At 42.5% G+C, this 22,788-nt stretch overlaps 1 protein-coding gene across 18 annotated transcripts in view; it reads right to left on the bottom strand.

Annotated features, from left to right (window-relative positions):
- Positions 1–22,788, bottom strand: part of KIAA1217 (KIAA1217 ortholog) — a 440,669-nt gene that overhangs the window by 128,840 nt on the left and 289,041 nt on the right. The gene's annotated exons all lie outside the window — the stretch shown is intronic.

Below are 22,788 nucleotides of genomic sequence, written 5' to 3'. Positions count from 1 at the left end.
CAGTTACAGATCATGAATATCTGGAGAAGATGGAAAAGATGCCTTTATGAACAGAGGAGAGCAGTCTTTTTACACTTGGTTCAGCCTGCCTTCTCAGTTCACGAAAGGTATTTAGAAACGCTTAAACTCAGAAGGAACTCTCTTAATCTATGGTGGCGTTTTGTTGGCACGGTGGTGGGATTCAGCATGCCCTGGCATTCTGCCCTCGCTCTGAGTGAGGGCTGGCTGCTCCAGATTTAGAGGAAGTCTGAAGGACTTTGGATGAGAAGTTCCCTTTTTATGAAGAAGGAAAGAGGACGAGGGAAATACATTTATTTATAGGATGTCTGCTCTGTGTCAGAAACAGTACCCATGTAATTTCACAGAATCAGCATCTCTGAAGAGATTGGTGTGATGCCCCCATTTCACAGAAAGGGAGAAGGAAGTTCGGAAGGTCCAGGTAGCTCGCCTCAAGTTACAGGTAGTAAAATGGCTTAACTAACTCATATATCCCATTTGGTCAAGCCACAAAAGTCACGATCTCTCCCTGGAAGCACACAGCCTCTGAAATTTTGCATTAAGCTACATCCATCTCCTCCAACTGTCCTCTTTGGACCATCATAGCTGTCCTCACACTTTTAGCCCGACCATCTGCTGGAAGATGTGGAAGCATGATGGGGGCAGCTTGGAAAAAAGATTCCTGTCTTGAAATCAACCAAAGTAAATGATGACACGTGGTTAGAAGTAATCCACGTGCTAGGGGGAGCGGAGGAAGGCCCAGAGCCCTGAAAGCAGGAGTGCTGAAAGGAACCCCACAGTATCTGCGGACCTTCTGAGAAACCTCAAGTGTTCTTCCATCTCAATGGCTCTGCAAAGGGAAAGTCCATTTGTCACCATCAGCTTTTGGTGACATGTTGTAAAAAATGAAACGCACTTGGCAGGTCATGTGGTATCACACATTGCTATAATCTTCTGAATCTCAGAATCCGTTCCAGAGTTTGGGATAGCTTCTAAAATGTTCTTTATCTTCATATAGGATGTAAGGGTTTGCACTGTGTGACCTCACTATGAACTGAATATTTGTGTTCCTCCAAAATGCATGTTAAAACCTTAATTCTTACTGTAGTGGTATGTGGAGGTGGTGCCTCCGGGAGGTGATTAGGTTATGAGGGTGCCCCCCCTCATGGGAATAGCACCCCGTCATGGGAATAGCACCCTTAGAAGAAGAGACATGGGAGAGCTTCTTTTCTATCTCTGCTCTCTGGTTTGTGGGGATACAGTGAGATGATAGCAATCTGCAAACCAGGAAGTGGGTCCTCCCCAGTCACTGACCTTGAACTTTCCAGTCTCTGCAACAGTGGAAAATACATTGTTATTTAAGATACTCTGTCTTTGGTAATTTGTCACAGCACCCCAAATCAACTAAAACTGACCTCAACCTCCTCTTCTTGCCCATTAACCCCAAATCATGCTACATTCCTAGGGCATCACAGTTGTGTTGGAAATTCTGCTGCTCTGTGACTTTATCAAGCACGCCCACTCTCAACACTGGGCCATCCGCTTGGAGGACTTTCTCACCACTTCTTTGCTTGGCACACACTTTACTTCTGAGCCACTTTCCCAAACACTCCTCCAACACTTTTCCATTAACTATTTAAGAATGTTTCTCAAATACATCTTACTGAAATTGCAAGCATGGCTTTTAATTCTGCATTACAATTAGCTGTACTCATCAGAGGGTAATATATAGTAAAATATTAGGTGTATAGTAGCTGCTCAAACATCTTTTAGTTGAAATGAATTGAATTCTCCCTGTAACGTGGCCAACTTAATCTGATGTGTGCCTGCCTTCTGGAATGCCTTCTACAATTTCCCCTAAATAGCATTTTTCACAGCCAGATGATGGTGACAATTCCAAATGACCCAAATTCCTCAGTTTCTCCAAATTCAATTAAAGACTAAGCAAATCAATACGTGCACTGTAACTATGGCAAACGGATAATGCCTTAAAAATAAAAAGAGCTGTTAAGAGTACTTTCTGATGGAAAACTAACAGTTTTCAGTTTAATAAGAAAAAATATGATTATTAAAATAAAGATAGCCTCATGAAATTAGCAAAAAATTTTTTTATTTTGGCTACTTTGGGTCTTAGCTGCATCAAATGGGATCTTTGCTGCAGGCAGCCTCTCTAGCTGCTGCGCTTGGGCTTAGCTGCCCTGACACATGTGGGATCTTAGTTCTCTGACCAGGTTTCAAACCTGTGTCTCCTGCATTGCAAGGAGGATACTTAACCACTGGGCCACCAGGGAAGTCCCAGCAAAGGTTTTCACAATACAGTAAATAGTGCAGACAGGAGATGAGAAAGCGAGTTTTCTCACATACGAATGTTGGGAAAGTAAGTTGATGCTACTTCTCCAAAGAGCTATTTGTCAGTATGCATCAAGAGCCCCCCAAATATACATATGGTTTGAGCCACTTCTACACATTATGCACAAAGATGTATTTACCAGGATGCTTAATAACGCACCGTTTATAAGAATAACAGGGGGTGGGGAGGGGGGAGTGAATTCCAACATTAGAGGATTCAGGATTCACTCAATAAGTCAATTCATCTACTAAACATCCACTCACTGTAACACTGCTGCTGCTAAGTCGCTTCAGTCGTGTCCGATTCTGTGCGACCCCATAGACGGCATCCCACCAGGCTCCCCCATCCCTGGGATTCTCTAGGCAAGAACACTGGAGTGGGTTGCCATTTCCTTCTCCAATGCATGAAAGTGAAAAATCAAAGTGAAATCGCTCAGTCGTGTCCGACTCTTAGTGACCCCATGGACTGCAGCCCACCAGGCTCCTCCATCTATGGGATTTTCCAGGCAAGAGTACTGGAGTGGGGTGCCATTGCCTTCTCCACACTGTAACACTACACTGTTATTAAAAGGAATTCTAAACGAAAATGGCAATGAGAAATAAAGTTGTATTTTGTTAAGTGGCAAAGTATATTATGAAACAGAAAGGAACCAGATTTTTAAAAAATCAATTAATCACCTTAATGGCAGTGATGGACCCAAGTCTTGTGTGGCCTGAAGCTTATGACAATTTTGACTCCTTAAGAATAAGACTACAAAGTTAAAAACAAAAAATTCACTATGAAAGTAAATTATTGATTTATAGGGGCCTGAACCTTGGTTTCCCCAGGTTCATAGGTAAGTCTACCTATTTGATGAATGTCCAGAGAGGCTGTCCTCAGGTGGTTAAGTTCATGGGTGATGTCCTCTTCATCAAGATTTTCTATATTTTTTACATTTTCTCAATTAGTATGCTTTGATTTGATCATCTTAAAAAGTAACTACCACAGATCTAAAGAGACTGGCCAATTAGGGTTCCTACTCAGTTAATTGGGTAATTTTTCAAGACAGAAGAGACGGGCCACAGGAGGGGAACATATTAAACTTTCAGTGGAGCTGGCAGAATTTAAATTGGTATCTGAAATGGGGCAGACATTGGTATTTAAAATAAGCGAAAGATTCCAGGGTGGTTAATATCGTGGCATATCCTGAAGAGACTGAATTTAAGAGTCCTCTGATTTAAAAACAGAAGTGCAGGGGACTTCCCTGGCAGTACAGTGGTTAAGGCTCCATGCTTGCCCTGCAGGAGGCATGGGTTCTATTCCCGGTTGGGGAATAAGAGCCCACATGCTGCAAGGTATGGCCAAAAACTTAAAAAATAAAAAAAATCAGTTATTAAGAAAAAAAGGAAAATAAAAAAAGGAAAAAAAAGGAATAAAAAAAAAGGAAATAAAAAGAACAACAAGAAGTGTAATGCACTGAAATGTAGCTTGGGAGGACCTGCAGAAATGACTTCATTCATTCAAGAGACCAGCCCCTATGTTGTGCCGGCACCATGCCAGGACTGGGAGGTACGATGGTAAACCAAGGGTCACACCCTGTGTTCTAACCCACACAGTGGTTCCATAAAATGACCCTGTTATTTAGACCTTAACAATTCAGATCTGACACCAGCTGACATTTTGTTTCAGACACAGTAGCAATTTGAAGACCAGGCTGCATATGTTCCTTGAAAAACACTAGCATGCCCCCTGATGTTGGAAACGTTTCACATCCTGAGAGGACTCAATGCTGCCACACCTCTTCCTAGGGAAGAGCTTTTCAAGCAGGGGACAAAGCAAGATGGCAAGCATCGTCTTACAAAGAAGAGAATGATAAAAGAAATTTTATTCTCCACATTAAGTCTGGATGCTCCTTTTTTCTGGAATAACTTTACTCTTAGATTTTACTTTGATTTAGGTAAAGACCAAATCTTTGCTGCGGTATCTTAGGTGGATGACATCAATCAGATATTTTCTTATGTCTTTCAGACATGTGATATTTAAAGCCAAGGCAAGACTCCATTAAGTCTTTTAACTGATTTATCTTCTACTAGTTATAACTAGGCAACTACGGGAGACCCTCTGGAGAGTCTTAATGAGGGACTGAAAAATTGCTACAGCAATTTTAAAAGAAATTCCAATTTAGATTGTGCTTTACAGAGTCATGGGGCTTCCCTTGTGGCTCAGCTGGTAAAGAATCCACCTGCAATGCAGGAGACCTGGGTTTGATCCCTGAGTTGGGAAGATCCCCTGGAAAAGGGAAAGGCTATCCACTCTAGTATTGTGGCCTGGAGAATTCCATGAACTGAATAGTCCATGAGGTTGCAAAAAGTCAGACACAACTGAGCGACTTTCACTTACAGAGTCGTAATTGTGGAGCAACCCATGTATAAAAGTTAAATATTGTAGGGAATTTCCTGGTGGTCCAGTGGTTAAGAATCCACCTTCCAGGGCAGGGGACCTGCGTTTGATCCCTGTTCTTGGGCTTCCCTGGTGGTTCAGAGGTTAAAGCGTCTGCCTGCAATGCAGGAGACCCAGGTTCGATCCCTAAGTCGGGAAGATCCCCTGGAGAAGGAAATGGCAACCCACTCCAGTATTCTTGCCTGGAGAATCCCATGGAGGGAGGAGCCTGGTAAGCTACAGTCCATGGGGTGGCAAAGAGTCAGACACGACTGAGCAACTTCACTCAGTCACTGGGAACCAAGATCCAGAAATGAAGCCCATATGCCGCAACTAGACTACACACCTCGACTAGGGAGAAGCTGCAGACCTCAAATCAAAGATCCCGAGGCAGCCAGGATAACACATACACATATACTGTATGTACTGTATATGTATGTATACATACATACAGTATATGTACATATACAGTACATGTATAAAAGTACAATAATCAGGGCCCCAGAAAAAAATTAATTGGCCTTTTAGGGATATGAAAAGTGCAACTTCATAGAATTGCCAAAGAATGTTTACAAAGTATTAGAAAGACTTCGCTACAAATCAAATGTATATACCCATCCCTACTAGGAGATTTAAACATTGTGCATGGTTCTCAATCATACTGATTAGCAGATTTAAGCCCAGAGATTATGGACATTAGTGAGAAACCATCTGAGTTAATTGGAAATCTATTTTCTTCTACGTTAAAGTACTAGTGTTTTACATAATAATAACCAGTCATTATCTTGGATGAATGAATATATCTTTAGAAAACTTTTCAGTATGAAATGATAGTTTTTATAGAAGTTATATGTAGATTTATGAATTTTATTATTCATAATTTATTTTCTACTACTATGTGAAAATAATTAGCCTACTTGAAAAGATACCACCTGTCTGGTCCCCGAGTTGGGAGGAAAAGACTTTGGGAGGTGTGATGGGCCAAACTTCTTTCCCCTCTGGCCAGCAAACATGAGGATCATCAACAATTCCCAGAGGAAACTTTCGGGGTAAATGGGAACACTGCTGCTTCTTTACACTTTCACAGCCAAAGTCACGTGAGTGACGAAACACCACTATCATCCTGTGATGACTAATGCTGTAAACAAACGCCAGTAGGCCCACAGCCATGACTCCATTTCATTGGACAGACTTCCTACATTTTCAAATTCACGTTGTTTCTAAAAACTGGACTATAATTGCTTTACAAAAACGTGGTGTTAGTTTCTGCTGTACAACAAAGTCAATCAGCTCCCTCCCTCGTGGGCCTCGCTACCCCCCCACCCCCATCCCACCCCTCTAGGTCATCACGGAACACTCAGCTGAGCTTCTGGTACTTTGTAGAAGGTTTCCCACTAGCCACTGATCAACTTCATGTTTTAAAAGCAAGAAGTGGAAATGCTTGGACTCCAAGGAGCCTTTGGTGCCGCCTCTTCCTACATCTTTCCCTTCCCCACCCTCGTGTCTGGACTCCACATCCTAGTTTCCTTCTGAGGCCCAGCCTTCCGCCAGGGTCCCTGTCCCCAGTAATTCTAGTCTGTCTGTCTCTTCACTCTGAGGGGACTCATCCACTTTTCCAGCACCTCATGGAAATACATGGGGGATAAAAACCCAACCTTTTGCAAACGGCTGGCCTTTGCCACCCTCAGGCCTGGGGGTGCACACACACACGTAATAGGACCTGAAATCGGGGAGCGCTTCAGTCAGTCGGAGGGTGATGTTCTGAGCACGGGCAGCCACTGACGAATATTCGGGAACACATATCTCCCTCCTGGCTCTTCTGCCCCCAGGTCTGTGGAGAAGGCAGAGCAGCTGGAAGCGTGATGGACAGGGAGGGTGCGGCACGCGCCGAGCGGCTGGCCCTCCTCAGGGCTCTTTTTTTTCAGCTTCTTTCTGGGTGCCTGAGGGGGAGGCTCAGAATGTTTTGTGCAGAGTGGTGAGAAAGAGGGTGTGGGCCGTTCAGGGAATTCACATCTCACTGGCCTTCATTTCAAAGCTTTTAAAAAAGACTTGCTCCATCACGTGAGAAACATAAAGGAGCTAACCCATGCCAGCTCCCAGAGGAATCGTCAGTCTCTCTCAGTGCCAGTGATTTGATTTTTTTTTAAATTGAAGTACAGTTGATTTATAACGCTGTGTTAATTTCTGCAGTACGGCAGCAAAGCAGTTCAGTTACACATATCTGATGGAAGGGCGGGGCTTCTGTGTGTATAGTCCTGATGGAGTAAGGGGCTGGAGAAGAAGGTGACAAAGAGGCTTGTCCCAGGGGGCTACACTCTGGAGCCACTCCCCACCCCAACATCGGCGTGTGCACCCCCAAGTGCTGAGGGTGGGGACCAAGGCTCTGCCGTCTGCAGGGAGTATGTAGGGAGCTCGTGTCGGCAGGTGAGCATCACTTACAAGTGAAATGTGAAAGCAGCTGGTGGGAGAGGGACCTCCCTGATGGCCCAGGGGTTGAGATTCCATACTTTCAATGCATGGAGTACAGGTTTGATCCCTGGTCAGGAAAACAAGATCCCGCATGCCCATGGTGTGGCCAAAAAAAAAAAAAAAAAAGAGAGAGAGACGGAGGGAGAATCAGAAGGAAGCTGGGCTGCTGCAGGTTGAGGGTGAGGCAGACCTCCTCCACCTCATGATCAAGCAGAGAACTCTGAGAATTTCAAAAATACTAAAAATCAAATCTGCCTTGAGAGGTTGTTACGAAGGTATGCTGGTCAAAGCATGAGGCTAGAACATACTCCACCTAATGGGGGTCAGCTGGATTTCCAGGTTTAAAAACATTTAGACATATGGGGTAGGACCCTCTGTGTTCTTGCCCCAGGCAGGCTGCTGTGTGACAGAAGTATGAGGGATGTTTCCCGAACATCGGCTAGGAATAGCATCTCTACTGACAGCTGACTTTATGTCTATTTTTCGAGTGGTCCTCACACATGTGGGTACCCCAGGGTCCTCTACTTCTCCAGAGATTTACTTATTTTATTTTTGGTTGAATGTTGGCAGGAAAGCTGAGTCACGCTGAGCTGTTTTTCGTGTCTCCACGGTGTACACATGGGTGGACTGCTTCGGTGACAATTTCAGTTTTACATTTTTACCATGATGATTATGCGCTAATTACTCTGCTATTTGTTCACTATCGGATTCTTCTGAGATTTTTAACAGGCCTTCCCAGGCTGTTGTACATGTCCCCTCCACCATAAGCGACCCCGCTGCCCTATGGACTCCGCCAGACAAATCCGGCGGGACTCCAGCCTGGAGTGGGCAAGTGATGGAGCGCGAGGCGGGTGAGGCCCTTCCTGTTCCTGCCCACCCGCTTCCACTCCCTGAGTCGACTCGGCTGCTCCTCCCGTGTCCTCAGGCCCATGCCAGAGGGTGTGACCCTTCTGGAAGCCTCTTTGGGGTCTCCTGTCTTTGGCCCTCTCCACATCCTGCCCCTATGGAGAGATCTGAAATGTCCTTTTCAGCCTTGCCTGGAGGAATAAAGGGGGTCTCAAGAGACAGCGCTGTGGAAAGTGTCCCCATTTCTCTAAGCCCCAGATGGGTGCTCAGGATTGTAGTCATGTGTGTGAGGGTGTGTGAGTCAGAGAGGAGAGAGAATGGGGTGAAGATGGATCTGGCGGTCAAGTATGCCAAGCTGGGTTGAAAAATTAAAATGCCATTGAAAAATGGAACTTATCCTGGCTGGAAGGGGCTTTACAAAGCTTTGTAAATCTCTGTAAGAGCTTTTTTTTTTTTCTTGCTTGCTCTTTTTCTTGCTTCCTTCTTTCCTCTCTCCCTCCTTCCCCTCTTTCTTTCATGCCAGGTCTTAGCTGCAGCTTTTAGCTGTGGAATATGTGATCTAGTACCCTGACCAGGGATCAAACCCAGGCTGCCTGCACTGGGAGTGTGGAGGCTCAGCCCCAGGGAAGTCCCGTAAGAGGTATTCTTATATAATACGTTGGTTCCTGCTTTACAAGCAAATGGGAAAGGAGAGAGATACAGCCAGTGGAACTCCAGGTACAAGAGGGTTAGGAGATGGGGCCACGGTCTCTCTCCCAGACACCTGGCCTCCAGCCCGCAGGGGCTCTAAGGAGGGGCTGGCCCTGAGCGCTGGGTCCCATGACGTGACTCTCCAGGGCTGGGCTTGAAGAGCTGAGCTTTCCAGTCTGTCCTCAAAAGACCCCGAGGGACTTTATCGTACCTTTACCTTCTGTTGTCCCCTGGTCCTTTCGGAAGGGCATTTCAGAGATGTGACACATGGCTACTTCCTCCTCCTCCCCTTTTCCCCTTTGAAGTTTCGGTGCTGCCTTTTGAAAGCAGCTTCTGTCCTCCACCACATGAGCACAATCAAGAACAGATGTCCGAGGGTGGTAAAAGCAGCCTGGGAGCAGTGGGTGGGGAGGGACGTGATGACAAAGTGGCCTGCTCAGATCTGTATCCCCAGTCTCCCCATCACTGCGGGAAAAATGCAACCCCTGCTTCCAGACACATCCCCAATCACCTTTCTCCTTGCTTTCAGAGGTAAGAGTCCCTCCTCCCCACCCCTAAATGCCTCAAGATCAAAATGACAATTGTTGCTATTCTTTTTCTGTTTTTTTGGCTGCGTCATGTGGCATGTGGGATCTTAGTTCCCTGACCAGGGACCAAACCTGTGGCCCCTGCAGTGGAAGCGAGAAGTCCTAACCACTAAACCACCAGGAAAGTCCCATCATTAGTGCTCCTACTGTAATCCCTGGGAATGGCAATACGCCCACAACACTTCTACCTGCTTTAATAGCTAAAGAATTTATCAAGCAAAGCTGTCTTGGGCTGCCCCATCACAACACGCATTGGACATGCAGAGTCCCTCCCCTGGGCTGGAGGTAACTTGGAGAAGCAAGACCCGACCCCAATTGCTACCGTGTCCAAGCATCTGTGCATTCTCTCAGCTTTATCTTCTATAATAGCAATTCAACTGATACATAAACATCATGCTTTAAAACAAGCATACCAGAAGGGAGAAACACAGAGTATGTTCTCTTTCCATAGGACAAGTACTTCTAGCTACACAGCATGCTTATGCCGGCTAAAACAACTAAAAGCAAAAGCAGACTCAATTGTTATTTTGATCCTGAAATGAAAGCTTTAGGGAGAAATGTTTATGAAACTTGGGGCTGTTTCAGATTGAGAGCAGCAGCACTGCATTCACTTCAGCAGAATCAGTACCGTGACAGACAGATCTCTCTCCTTCTAGAAGTATTTACTGAGTACCTGCATGTGCTGGCCAGCCTTCTATACTGGGAGTACAGCGGTAAGCTCAGAGGTCTGTTTCCACTGATGTACATAGACAATAAGGTCATAGACGAGAGTGGAGATTGTGCCAAACAACAGGGAGTAAAATAAAACAGGGTGTGGGGGGCTGAGAGCAGTGGGGTGGGAGCAGCTGGATTGCTATTTTATTCTCAGTAGTTGGATATCCTGCTGATAAGGTATTTGAAAGAAGGGTGGGAGCAAGGCTTACAGATATCGGGGTGAAGAAATCTGGGAGAAGAACAGTCCAGACAGAGAGAGGAGTCTTGGGTCAGGAGCATGCCTGGGGCATGCAAAGGACTAGCGTTTGGAAGACAGAGAGATGGCAAATGGATGGAGATGAGATCAGGAAGGGAGCAAGTGGTCAGACTGTGTAGACTGTTTACTCTCTGTGAGCTGGGGAAACAACAGAGAGTTGTGTGCAGAGGTGAGACAAGGTGAGATTTATTTACCAGGGCTGCTTTTTTAAGCACTGACTACATGGGACAAAGATTAACGTCAGAAGACCACAAGAACATAAGGCAATAATCCAGGGGACAGGTTATGGCGGTTTGGACCTAAGCAGAGGATCAGAGGTGTAAGAAGTGGTCAGATTTCTGCATTGAGTCTGACAGCACAGTGAAGCGATTTCCTGAAAGACTCGACATGGAATGAGATTTTTAAAAGAAGAGTCAAGGAGAATGGCAGGGTTTGGGAGTGAGCAGCTGGCAGGAGAGGGCTGCAATGTACTGATGTTGGAAGAAGTAGGTTTGGTTGGGGGAATTAGAAGTTCATTTCTAGACCTGTTAAGGGTGAGATGTCAAGTGTGTGCACGCTCAGCTGCTCAGTCCCATCTGACTCTGTGACTTCATGGACTGTAGCCCTGCAGGCTCCTCTGTCTATGTGATTTTCCAGGCAGCAATACTGGAGTGGGTTGCAATTTCCTTCTCCAGGGGATCTTCTTGACCCAGGGATCGAACCCACGTCTGTTGTATTGGTAGGTGGATTCTTTACCACTGAGCCACCTGAGAAATCTGAGGTATCAAATAGGTGATATGAAATACATATCTGGGGACTTCAGGAGAGAGGTCTGGGCCAGAGGGGTCATCATCATGGTTATGCACGGAGTGTTTGTATCCCCTTCCAAATTCATATGTTGAAGTCCCAACTCTCTACATGACAGTATTTGGAGGGGAGGACTGTGAGAGGTGATTGTTTGGATAAGGGGGTAAGGGTGGGGCTCTCATGATGGGATTAGTGCCCTTATAAAAAGAGACACCAGACAGCTTGCTCTCTTCCTTTCTCCATGCAGAAGACCAGGGAAAGGCATCTGCAAGCCAAGAAGAGAGGCCTAGCAGAACCTGATCATGCTGGCCCCCTGGTCTTTGACTTCCAAGCCTCCAGAATTGTGAAGAAATACATTTCCATTGTTTAAGCCACCAAGTCTATGGTATTTTGTCATGACAGCCTGAGCTGACTAGGACAAGCAAACAGGTGACATGGGGCACCAGGAGACTCCATCAGACCACTGAGGCTAGGGTTTAAGGGTGAGAAACTGAGAAGGAATCAACAAAGAAGGTCTAAGAGGAGTGGCTGGTGATAATGAAAGATGGCTGGGAGTGAGAGGTGTCCAGGAAGCCAGGAGAAGCTCATGTCTTAAGGATAGGAAGTCCCAGCCTGCCGAATGCTGACAAATCAGATGAGAAAGGGCTGATGAACACAGGGTGGTCACTGGTGACCTTGACCACAGCTGCCTGTATGGAATAGTGAAGTTTGGAATGGACAGGTTCAAGAGAAACCACAGGAGAGGAACTGGAGGCAGTGCTAACAGAGAACTTTCTAGCCATTCTGTCACATAGCTGGAAGGGGATATTGTAAAAAAAAAAAAAAAAAAAAAAATGGGAGAGCTCAAGCTAAAGCATTGGGTAATCCAGTCTCAAAATAGTCTCAAAGGATTGCGGAAGACTGGCAGGCAAGTCAGATGAGACACGGCTCAAATGCCATCAGTAATACGAGACATGCTTTTTAGAAGATTTCAGATTTTTGTTTTCGACCAAAACATTTTTGTGGTATTGTTACAATCTTAATGGAAAATTATAACAAACGTAAAAAATTGCAGTGGATCTTTTCTTTCAGAATTCTGCAGACACAAACAACTTTTGGTCACAGTGGTATCTGGCAATCTAGCTAGACCTTGTTTCTACACAGATATCTAATCTACCCTTGGCGGTGACTTTCTTGTTTATAAGTCATGTTCTGTGCATGGGTTGGATGTTACCTCCGTGATCTCTGTGGTATGCTTGGCCAGAAGCAAAAGCATCAGTTTCCATTAGCAACTTCCTACTGATAGTATCTAGTCTCCAAATTCTAAAGAGAAACTAAAAATATTCAGTGTTCCCAGCTAGACTCAAGGAAACACCCTAGTGTCTGTTTAGATGTGAGATGTGATGCAAATGGAAAAATAATCACATTGGAGTTTTCATTTTCCATTGTTTTCTTTCTCTCTGCCCGAATAGGCTTGCCTAAGATTACTGAGTGATGCTTGCAAATATGATGGAAAAGGCTGTCCCAATTTAAGAAAATCATATTTGTGTGTATGTGTATATATTTGGAGATGTGTGTGTATTATATATATACACACATGTATGCATATACACACAATTTCTCATAATAAACAGTCGAGTAAATTATACAGATGATGAAAGAATTCACCAAGCATACCCTTTTAGTAATTAGTATTCAAATGCACTTAAAATCACAATTATAAATTATTTAACCAAGAGTCTTGGGAATATAAGTGAAATAAAGGAGGTAAACGAATCAATTTAAAGCTAAAAGATAGGGCCTCCCCTGCTGGCTCGGTAAATAATCCATCTGCCAATGCAAGAGACTCAGGTTTGATCCCCGGGCAGGGAAGATCCCATATGCTGCAGGCCAACTAAGCCCATGCGCCACAACTCCTAAGCCCAGGTGTCACAAGAATGGAGGCTCATGTGCCCTAGAGTCTGTGCTCTACAACAAGAAAAGCCACCACGATGAGAAGCCTGCACCCACAACTAGAGAGTAGCCCCTACTGGCTGCAACTAGAGAAAAACCTGCCCAGCAATGAAGACCCAGCACAGCCAAATAAAAAATAAAAACTTTTTAAAAAGCTAAAAGGTAAAGATTCAGTAACAATTCAGAACAAACAAAAAAAAAATGGTCCTGTATACTTTCCTTACTTTCCAAAATACTTGTCATTTATTCTATTCAGTGTCCTTGAGAGTTAGGCTGACCTTTTTGCATCCTTCTGTATACTTTGCATTCAGTAGGTACTCAGTAGTACACAGCAGGAAACTTTAAAAATGTCTTCATTTAACTAGAAACAATATTGATCAATTTGAGAGCAGCTGCTTTCTCAGGAACAGGTTTATTGAAGTGTGGCTTACTTGACTACATCAGGTGGAATTTCAGCCTTAATTTGACCTGACACATTCATCTGGCTGATACCTTTATTGACTTCAGTTCTATTGATACTTTTTTCAATAGAGGGCTCCTCCCTTAAATAGCAAATTTTATAAAAAGAGTTTCCTAATGAGTCTTGTATGTGCCAGAAGGCATTTAGAATACCTCATTCACAAAAGAGAAAAAGAAAACAAGCTCAAAAGACTTGCAGAAGCTGATAATTTCAGTACTTTGGGGAAAAAAGTTACAATTTGCCAATAAAGAATGGAAGGAAGAGAAAGGCTTTTAGGCTGAGAAACAAAATTCAGGGTTATTTCATTTCTACTTCTTATGCCAAACCTGCTGTTTGGTCAAATCATTTAATTCTTTAACTTGCTCATCTGAAAGTTCCATAAACCTGCAATTCCTCAAATACTACCGAATACTTTTGGCTGTTTGGGGACATAAGTGATAGAGAACATCTCCAAACTTTAAAACCAAAGTTCCTTTTCCAACATGGAGGTATACAAAAATAAAACTGTACATTGTTACTGCTAACAAAGACCCAAGGGATCTGCCGATGTGGCTCCAACCAAACTCTGCCATTAAAATATTGCTTGATCTGAAAGTTAACTAATTCTCTTTTTTTGGAAACAACTTTAGGGCATTACCTGATGGTCCAGTGGATAAGACTCTGTGATTTCACTGCTGAGGGCACAGGTTTGATCCCTGGTGGGGGAAACTAAGAGCCCCAAAGCAGTGCAGTGTGGCTGAAAATCCCCAACAAACAAAGCTCCCCGCTCCCAGTTTTATGAGGGAAAATAACACACAGTAAATCGTACATATTTAAAATGTACAGACTCCCTGGTGGTGCAGTGGATAAGAATCCGCCTGCCAATACAGGGGACACAGGTTCGATCCTTGATCTGAGAAGATCCCACACGCCATGGCGCCATGAAGCCCTCAAGCCACAACTACTTAGGCTGTGCCCAGGGAGGGCTCTAGAGCCACAACAAGAGAAGCCACCACAATGAGGAGCCCCCAAACCTGCAACTAGAGAGGAGCCCCTGGTCCCCGCAACGAGAGAAAGCCCACACACAGTAACGAAGACCCAACACAACCAAAGATAAATAAATAAATTAAAAAATGAAATGTACAAAACGTGGTAAGTTCTGATACACGCCTGAATCCATGAAACAGTCACAATGAGGATAACGAATATCTGGCTGCTGCCAGACGTCCCCTCATCCTCTCTGCGATGCTCATCATACACCAAACAACCACGGACTTCACCGCAGCCATCTTTCGAGAATGGAACCCTTTCTTTACAGCTGTTTGTGCAAGAAAAGAAACATGCCCCCCTGTTGATTCCTACTTCATGAAATCAAATAAACTAGTGCATGTAAAAATGCATTCAAATATAAACAACCACATCACCTACTCCAGTTCATTAATATATTCAACACATATTTACTGAGCATCTAACTATATGTAGGTTCTATATTAAAGCTTGAAAACACACCTAACAAAATGAGACATCTGCTCTCTCGTATCCTTTATGAGAGTCAGAGACAGACAGGGGTGCACCAGTAAACATACATACATCAGGCAGGAATGATGAATGGTCCCCGAATTAAACTGGTTTGACTTATGTTTTTTTGACTTTTTGATGATGCACAAGTACTATTCGTTCAGTAGAAACCCAACTTCAAATTTTGAATTCTGATCTCTTCCTGGGCTAGTGATACACGGTAGACAATCTCCTGTGATGCTGCCAGTCAGCCATGTGACCACCGGGGTGAACAACCAAGACACTTACAACTGTTCTGGACCCAGACAACCATTCTGTTTTTCACTTTCAGCACAGTATTCAATCAATTACATGAGATATTCAAACTGTATTATAAAACAGGCTTGCTGTTAAATGACTTTGCCCACCTGTAGGTGAATGCAAGTGTTCAGAGTATGTGTAAGGTAAGTTAGGCTCAGCTATAGTGTTCAGTAGGTTAGATGTGTTAAATGCATTTTCAATTTATGATATTTTAAAGTTATCATGGGTTTATCAGGACATAACCCCATCGTAAGCCAAGGAAAATCTGTAGTCCACTGTAAGGATATAAAGCAGGATATGGTAAACCTAACAGCAAGGGAAATGATGTTTCAGAGAGGGTGAGCCCACTTCAGATAAGATGACATGTGAGTAAAGACTGAATGAAGGGACTTCCCTGGCAGTTCAGTGATTAAGACTCCACCCTTCCACTGCAGGGAACACCTGTCTGATCTCTGGTCAGGGAGCTAAGATCCCTTATGCCATGCTTTGAGGCCAAAAAAAGAAAAAAAAAAATATTGAATGAAGAAGCCACTCTTCTCATAGATGTCTAGGAGAAGAACACTTCAGAAAATATAAATATTGCTTGGGTAGCAATAAACTAGGCTGTTAAAGGAACTACCAAGAGGTCAGGAGCTGGAGCAGAGGGATGACAGCAGGGTAGCAGAAGATGAGCCCTGATGGGGATAAACTTGAACTTATCCAGAGGGTGGGTGGCCTGGACTCTGAAGAGATGATGGGTTATAGGGCACATGGAGCAGAGGAGTGATGTGATACAACTCAGGATGACCCCTCAGGCTGCTCTACGGAGATTGTTGGTGGCAAGAGGGAAAGCAGGAGAATCTGTTAGGAGGCCTCTGCAATAGTCCTAGCAATAGGTACTGGTGGAATAGGAGCAGAAGCAGTAAAAAGTGGTCAGGTTTTGGATATATTTTGAAGGTGGGCTGATTGCTCAGGATTTATTTGCCCACAGTGCTTTGAAGAAACACTTAATAATAATCCCACATATATAGTAATTACTATGGTTCAGGTATTATACTGAACAATTAACATAAACTAATTTACTCCTTACTACAACACTCTGAAGGAGATCTACTTTTTATTTACAAAGACACTGACACACAGAATACTTGGGTAATTTGACCAGCATCACATAGTGGTAGATGACGGAGCAGGGTTGTGATCCAGAGTAATCTGACTTCAGAGTCTGTGCTTTAACTATATGCTATCTGACTTCTCAAGGTTAATGTATAAGAGAATTAATAACTATGTTGATCCAGGTAAACCTTACGGAATCAAAAAATTGAGAAAAAAAATTTAATGGTCATTCATTGAAGACTCAGAGTCTCAAACAAAAATTTCAGAAATAACTTCTCTGTCTTTTGTGACAAAGAAGATAAATCAATTTTCTGTAGAGCCACTTTTTGTAGGTCCCCTTGACCAACGCTCCCTCGTCATTCTTCATGACCGTGGCCATGTGAACGGTGAGTGATGTTAAGACTACGCTGAAGGTGACCTTTGGAAAAGTACTGACTACAGAATAGGACTGGACATGAAGAATCAGAGCATCAGGGTCACGGTTGCCTGCTCTTTGGGGAATTCTTTCTGGTACTTTCCTTTTGTTCTTGCCTTACTAAAAGTATATTCATTTATCAAGGGCACAACATACACCCAGGGTTCCCCTTTTTAAAATCATCACTATATATTTCTGGAAGATATTCTGCTTTTCATAACCATCTCTCTAGTGTTGATGTTGGTTTTTTTTTTCTCTCAAATATCCTGAGAAATGGGTCAAGATTTAATAGATAAGAAAACTAAAGCCTCAGGAGGAGGCAAGGTTTGTCCAAGGTCTCCCAGGGGAGACAAGAGCTGGGATCAGAATGCTCCTGATGTTTTTATAGATGATGGTGAGCTCAGCCCGTGACAGGTGTTTCTGTTGTTTCATCAGATAAAACTGTTGTAGAGGGGCCAGCACACACACTTCTGAAGTCTGCGCAGAGAGGTGGGCGATCGTATATATTTTCAGAGTCTGGGGCTACGTTTTGCTTAATGCTCTATTTGGGCTTACTTCAAGACTTCCTGCCAAGGCAGAAATCTGTACACATTAAGGAAAGTTGGATGGTTCAATAGTACACCTGATTATAATTCTAACTTCAGGAAGCAACACACTTCAAATCTTCTCCCGGTACATTCACCGGAGTCATCCGAAGTACAACAGATGAGGCATAAAATCTTTTATGAGCTAGTAAATAGAAGCTTCTGCCGAACAATGTTTCAAGTAAGATAAAAGTACTCCTTTTCAGTCCTATAAAATGGAGAGCTTTAGTCATTTATTCCAGGCAAAAAAAAAAAAAAAACAGAAAAAGTTTGCTAGATCAGAGATGAATCTTCAAGGTTTCTTTTTTCAGAGCTTTCAACAAACAGGAGAAACTCAGCCCTAACACCTCTTTCCTAACTATCCATTACCAACCTGTGTGTGTGTTTCTGTGTCATCCCCACAGGCTCCGTGAATGGGTGTGTGAAAAGGTATCTTAGAATATACTTGGGCTTCAAGATCAATTTTAGCATCAGAAGAAACAGAAACAAGATTTACAAATGGGAAATTAACAAACAGTTGGATAGATTTGTGGTCTTCTTTGATCTTCAAAATATCGGCTTTTTCTCGTCCACACAGGACAAGATAAAAAAAACTGTATGCCTAATGCTCATAGCTTTATTGGGAAAGCACTAAATTTGAAAGTTAATTGATGCTCTTTACTCCTGTAGGTAACACAACTAGTTGAAGGATGGGTTCCTGTGATACCCCGCTTCACAAGGGCTGTTTAGTGTTGACAAAGAAAAAGGGAAGCTCTGAAAGCTTTCTATTCTGCTATAAGTCATGCCTATAGTTTGGGCAATGAAATGAATTGCAAAGAGCAGATGTGAAAGCTTTCTGTTTTGTCCATAGTTTAGGGATGAGTCATAGTTCATTCCATAAAACATAAAAACATTTCACCTTCAAAACAGTGTGAGCATTCTCCTTAGAAAAGTAATTTATTTCAATATTCATTATGCTCAGGAGGGCAGAATGGAGTTATAAGAACACAGACACATCAGAGAGCTCTGGGTGCAAATTCTGCCTCTCGGGACTTCCCTAGTAGTTCAGTGGTTAAGAGTCTGCCTTGCAATGCAGGGGACATGAGTTCAATCCCTGGTCAGGGAACTAAGATCTCACATGCCTCGGAGCAACTAATGCAGCACGTCACAACCAAAGAGCTCACACATCCCAACAAAAGATGCTGCAGAAAGATCCCGCATGGTGCAAGTAAGACCCGACGCAGCCAAATAAACAAATAAATACCGTCTCCTCTCATTAAAAACAATACTGCCTCCTGCCTTTGTCACCACCTTTTATATATGTCATTGACCCCCATTTAGGTAGGCTGTTTCATCATCAGTGAGACGGGGTAAAACCACCTTCTTTCAGAATGAATGACAGGAATTAGTCATGTTCGTAGGTTTCCAGACACAGAGCAGATACTCAGTGATTTTTGTATGAAGTAAAATGGCATTGGTTGGTTTAGATGTCATTCTATTTTTTCATCATAAAGGAACATTAAATATTAGGTTTTCTGTTCTGAGACAACAGGAAGCTCTCTGAATGCTTCCACTCTGATCAGGTGGTCTGGTCTTAGATTGTTTCTTGCTGGCATTTCTATTTTATTTTGATTTCAACTCCCGTAAAGAATTCATTAGAACTGATGCTTATTTACAATTTTCTGGAAAACATGACTACCAATTTATTTTTCTCACCATCACTTCACATATTTTGCTTCTTCCTCCTAGGTTTGTTATACTTCTTAGTAAATTGTTTTTGCACTTTTTGATTTTGAAATAATTACAGATTCACAGAAAGTTAGAAAGAAATGCATAAGGAGGTCCCATGCCCCTGCTTCCAACAACAATGACATCTTACATAATCCGGTAAGAAAACCAGGCTATTGACATCAGAACCACCCACAAAGGTTATGCAGATTTACTTGTGTGTGTGTGTGTGTGTGTGTGTAATTCTATGACATTGAACTGAAACTACTACCTAATCACAATACATAATTGTATCATCATAAGAAGTCTCCTTCATGCTACCTCTTTGTAGAAAGTCCCTTACCCCTGACAACTACTAATTTGTTCCCTATTTGTGTAATTTTAATAGCATTTTAAAATTTTTATTTATTTGGCTGCATTGGCTCTCTGTTGCAGCACATGGGCTCAGTTGCCCTGTGGCGTATTAGGTCTTAGAACCCAGACCAGGGATTGAACCCACGTGCCCTGCACTAAAAGGCGGATCCTTAACCACTGGACCACCAGGGAAGTCCCTTAATACTGTTTTATAAATGCAATCATACCTTGAGAGATTGGTGCCCCCTCCCCACTGTGCATGATTCCCTTCAGGGACATCCAAGTTGTCATGGGAGCAGTATTCCGTGGCATGGAGGTACCACATTTTACTTTCTGTTCACCCACTGAGGGACACTGGTGTAGTTTCCAGCTTTTGATGTTATAAACAAAGCTGCTGTGAACATCCATGTACAAATTTCTGGGTGATGTGTTCTCATTTTCCTGAGATAAATGCCAAAAAATGTCACTGCTTAGTCATACTGTAAGTCTATTTCTAGTTTTAAAGGAAACTGTAAAACTCTTTTCCAGAGTGGCTGTATGGTTTTCTATTCCCACCAGCAATGTACAAGTGACCTGGTTTACTGCATCCTTGCTAACATTTGGTGTTATCATTAAAAATTTCAACCATCCTGGTGTACGTGTAGCGATACCTCTGTACGATATTTAAATCTGCACTTACCCAAAAGCTAACAATGTACATATTTCTATGTCCTTATTTACTAGCTGTACATCCTTTTCTGTTGCAACATTCTTCCTGTATTTTGTTTATTTTCTAATTGGACTTTTTTTTTTTTTTTTTTTACTGCTGAGTTTGAGAGTTTATATATTTTATTTATTTATTTTAAAGATTTTTTTTTTTTTTTGGATGTGGACCATTTTTAGTCTTTACTGAATTTGTTACAATATTGCTTCTGATATATGTTTTAGATTTCTGGCTCGAGGCAGGTGGGATCTTAACACCCTGACCAGGGTATTAACCTACAGGGTTAATAATAATCTTAACACCCCACAGGGTATTAACCCCCAGGGTATTAATCCAGGTATCCAACCCACACTGGAAGGTAGTCTTAATCACCGCCAGGGAAGTCTCTGAAAGTTCTTTATGTGTTTTAAATATTACTCATTGCCAGTTATATGACTGCAAATATTTTTCTTCCAGATTGTAGCTTACATTTTCACCTTCTTAACAGGGTCCATGTTTTTGGACCTATTTTTGGATGACGTCCATTTTATCAATTTTGCTTTTGATGTGCTTTTGGTGTCACGTCACTCTTCACAAAGCCCAAAGTCCTGGATCACATCTCTTATTTTTTTCCTAAAGGTTTTTATAGTTTCACATCTTCCATTAAAGTCCATGATCTATTTTGAGTAAACCTGTGTACAAGTGGGAGAACTACATTAAAGTTCTCATTTCTGCCTGTGGATGTCCAACTGGTCCAGTTTCACTTATTGAAAAAGCTTTCTTTCATTGAATTACTTTTGCAATTTTTGTAAAAAAAAAATCAGATCAGCATAATTTTATGGGTGTATTTCTAGATTCTCGTTGATCTATGTGTCTATCCCTCTGCTTATACCGTACAGTTTTTTAATTTATTTGTATTCATTCGGCTGCACCAGGTCTTAGTTTTGGCATGCAGGATAGTCTTAGTTGTGGCATTCAGAATCTTCAGTCACAGCCTAAGGGGTTTAGTTCCCCAATGAGGGACTGAACCCAGACCCCCTCCATCGGGGGCATGGCGTCTTAGCCACTGGACCACCAGAGAAGTCCTACGGAATCGTCTTGATTTCCATAGCTCTACGGTAAGGCTCGAAATCAGGCAGATGTGAGTTCTCCCATTCTGTTCTTCTTTGTCAGAATGGTTTTAGCGATTCTAAATATTCTACACAAGAGTCCTTTGCCTTTTATATGAACTTTAGAATAAGCTTGTTTATGTTTCAAAAAAATCTTGCTGTAATTTTAATAGGGATTATTTTAAAACTATAGATCAATATGGAGGAACCTGACACCTTCACTTATTTTGGTATTTCCAATCAATGAAAACAGTGTCTCTTCACTTACTGAGCCTTGATTACTTTGCATACTATAATTTTCAGCATGCAGATCATATACATGTCTTATAAGATTTATACCTAAATATTTAATTTTCTTTAGAGCAACTGTAAATAGCATTAAGCCTTTTATTTTAGCTTCCAAATGTTTGCTGTTAGTATGCAAGAATGCAACTGAATTTTATGTTAATCTTGGATCCTGTGACCTTGCTGAACTCACTTATTCTACAAGGAGTTGTGTTTTATTTTTTTGGTACATTCTTTGGAATTTTGTGTCTAGATAACATGACTTGGCAATAGAGACAGTTTTATAGCTTCCTTTCCAAATGGCATGCTTTCTATTTCTTTTTCTTGTCCTTTGCACTGGCTAGAACTTCCAGAGTTACGTTGAGCAAGAGTGGAGAGGTTGGTCATTCTTGCCTCATTCCCAATCTCAGAGGGAAAGCATTCAGTCTCTCATTATTAAGTATGATGTCAGCAGCAGGGTTTTTTTGGTAGAAGTTTTTTATGAAGTGAGGAAATTTCCCTTCATTCCTAGTTTGCTAGGAGTTTTGTTTTGTTTTTTAAATCATGTATGGGCATTGTTTTTTAAAGTGCTTTTTACATGTCAGTTGATACAGTTGATATAATTATATGATTTTTTTCTTTTCTTGTCTATGGACAACGACAGGCTTCCCTGGTGGCTCAGACAGTAAAGAGTCCACCTGCAATACAGGAGACCTGGGTTCAATCCTTGGGTCAGGAAGATCTCGTGAAGAAGGGCATGGCAACCCACTCCAGTATTCTTTCCCAGAGAATCCCACGGACAGAGGAGCCTGGCGGGTTATAGTCCATGGGGTCGCAAAGAGCTGGACGTGACTGAGCAATTAACACTTTCATCTTTTCATGGTAAATGACATTGATTATATTTCAAATATTGAACCAGCCTTGCATACCTAGAAAAAGCCCACTCAATGATGACTTTTTAAATACACTGTTGGACTTGATTTGCTAATATTTTGTTGAGGGTTTTTATGTGAAATAAATATGCTACTAGTTCTTTCAGCCAGAGTCTGTGAATGCTAAATACTGTTAATCTGTTTACCTGAAAATAGGGCCCTCATTCTTAAGTAATGATCTTGTTGGTTAAAGGAATATTTGTTAGAAGAGATGTTTCCCCAGGATTTGAAAGACACAACACCACTGTTTGGGGCTTCTTGCTTTCTCTATTCAGCTCAGTGTAGTGGTTGAACGCGTGGGCTCAGGGAACAGGCTCTTAGGGCTCTGATTCTGTGTTTTGCTG

The sequence above is a fragment of the Cervus elaphus genome, chromosome 23 (genome assembly GCF_910594005.1).
Source record: "Cervus elaphus chromosome 23, mCerEla1.1, whole genome shotgun sequence".
In the NCBI taxonomy this organism is placed as follows: Eukaryota; Metazoa; Chordata; class Mammalia; order Artiodactyla; family Cervidae; genus Cervus; species Cervus elaphus.
Note: the sequence above shows the minus strand (reverse complement) of the source record. Positions and strands in the feature narration are given on the sequence as shown.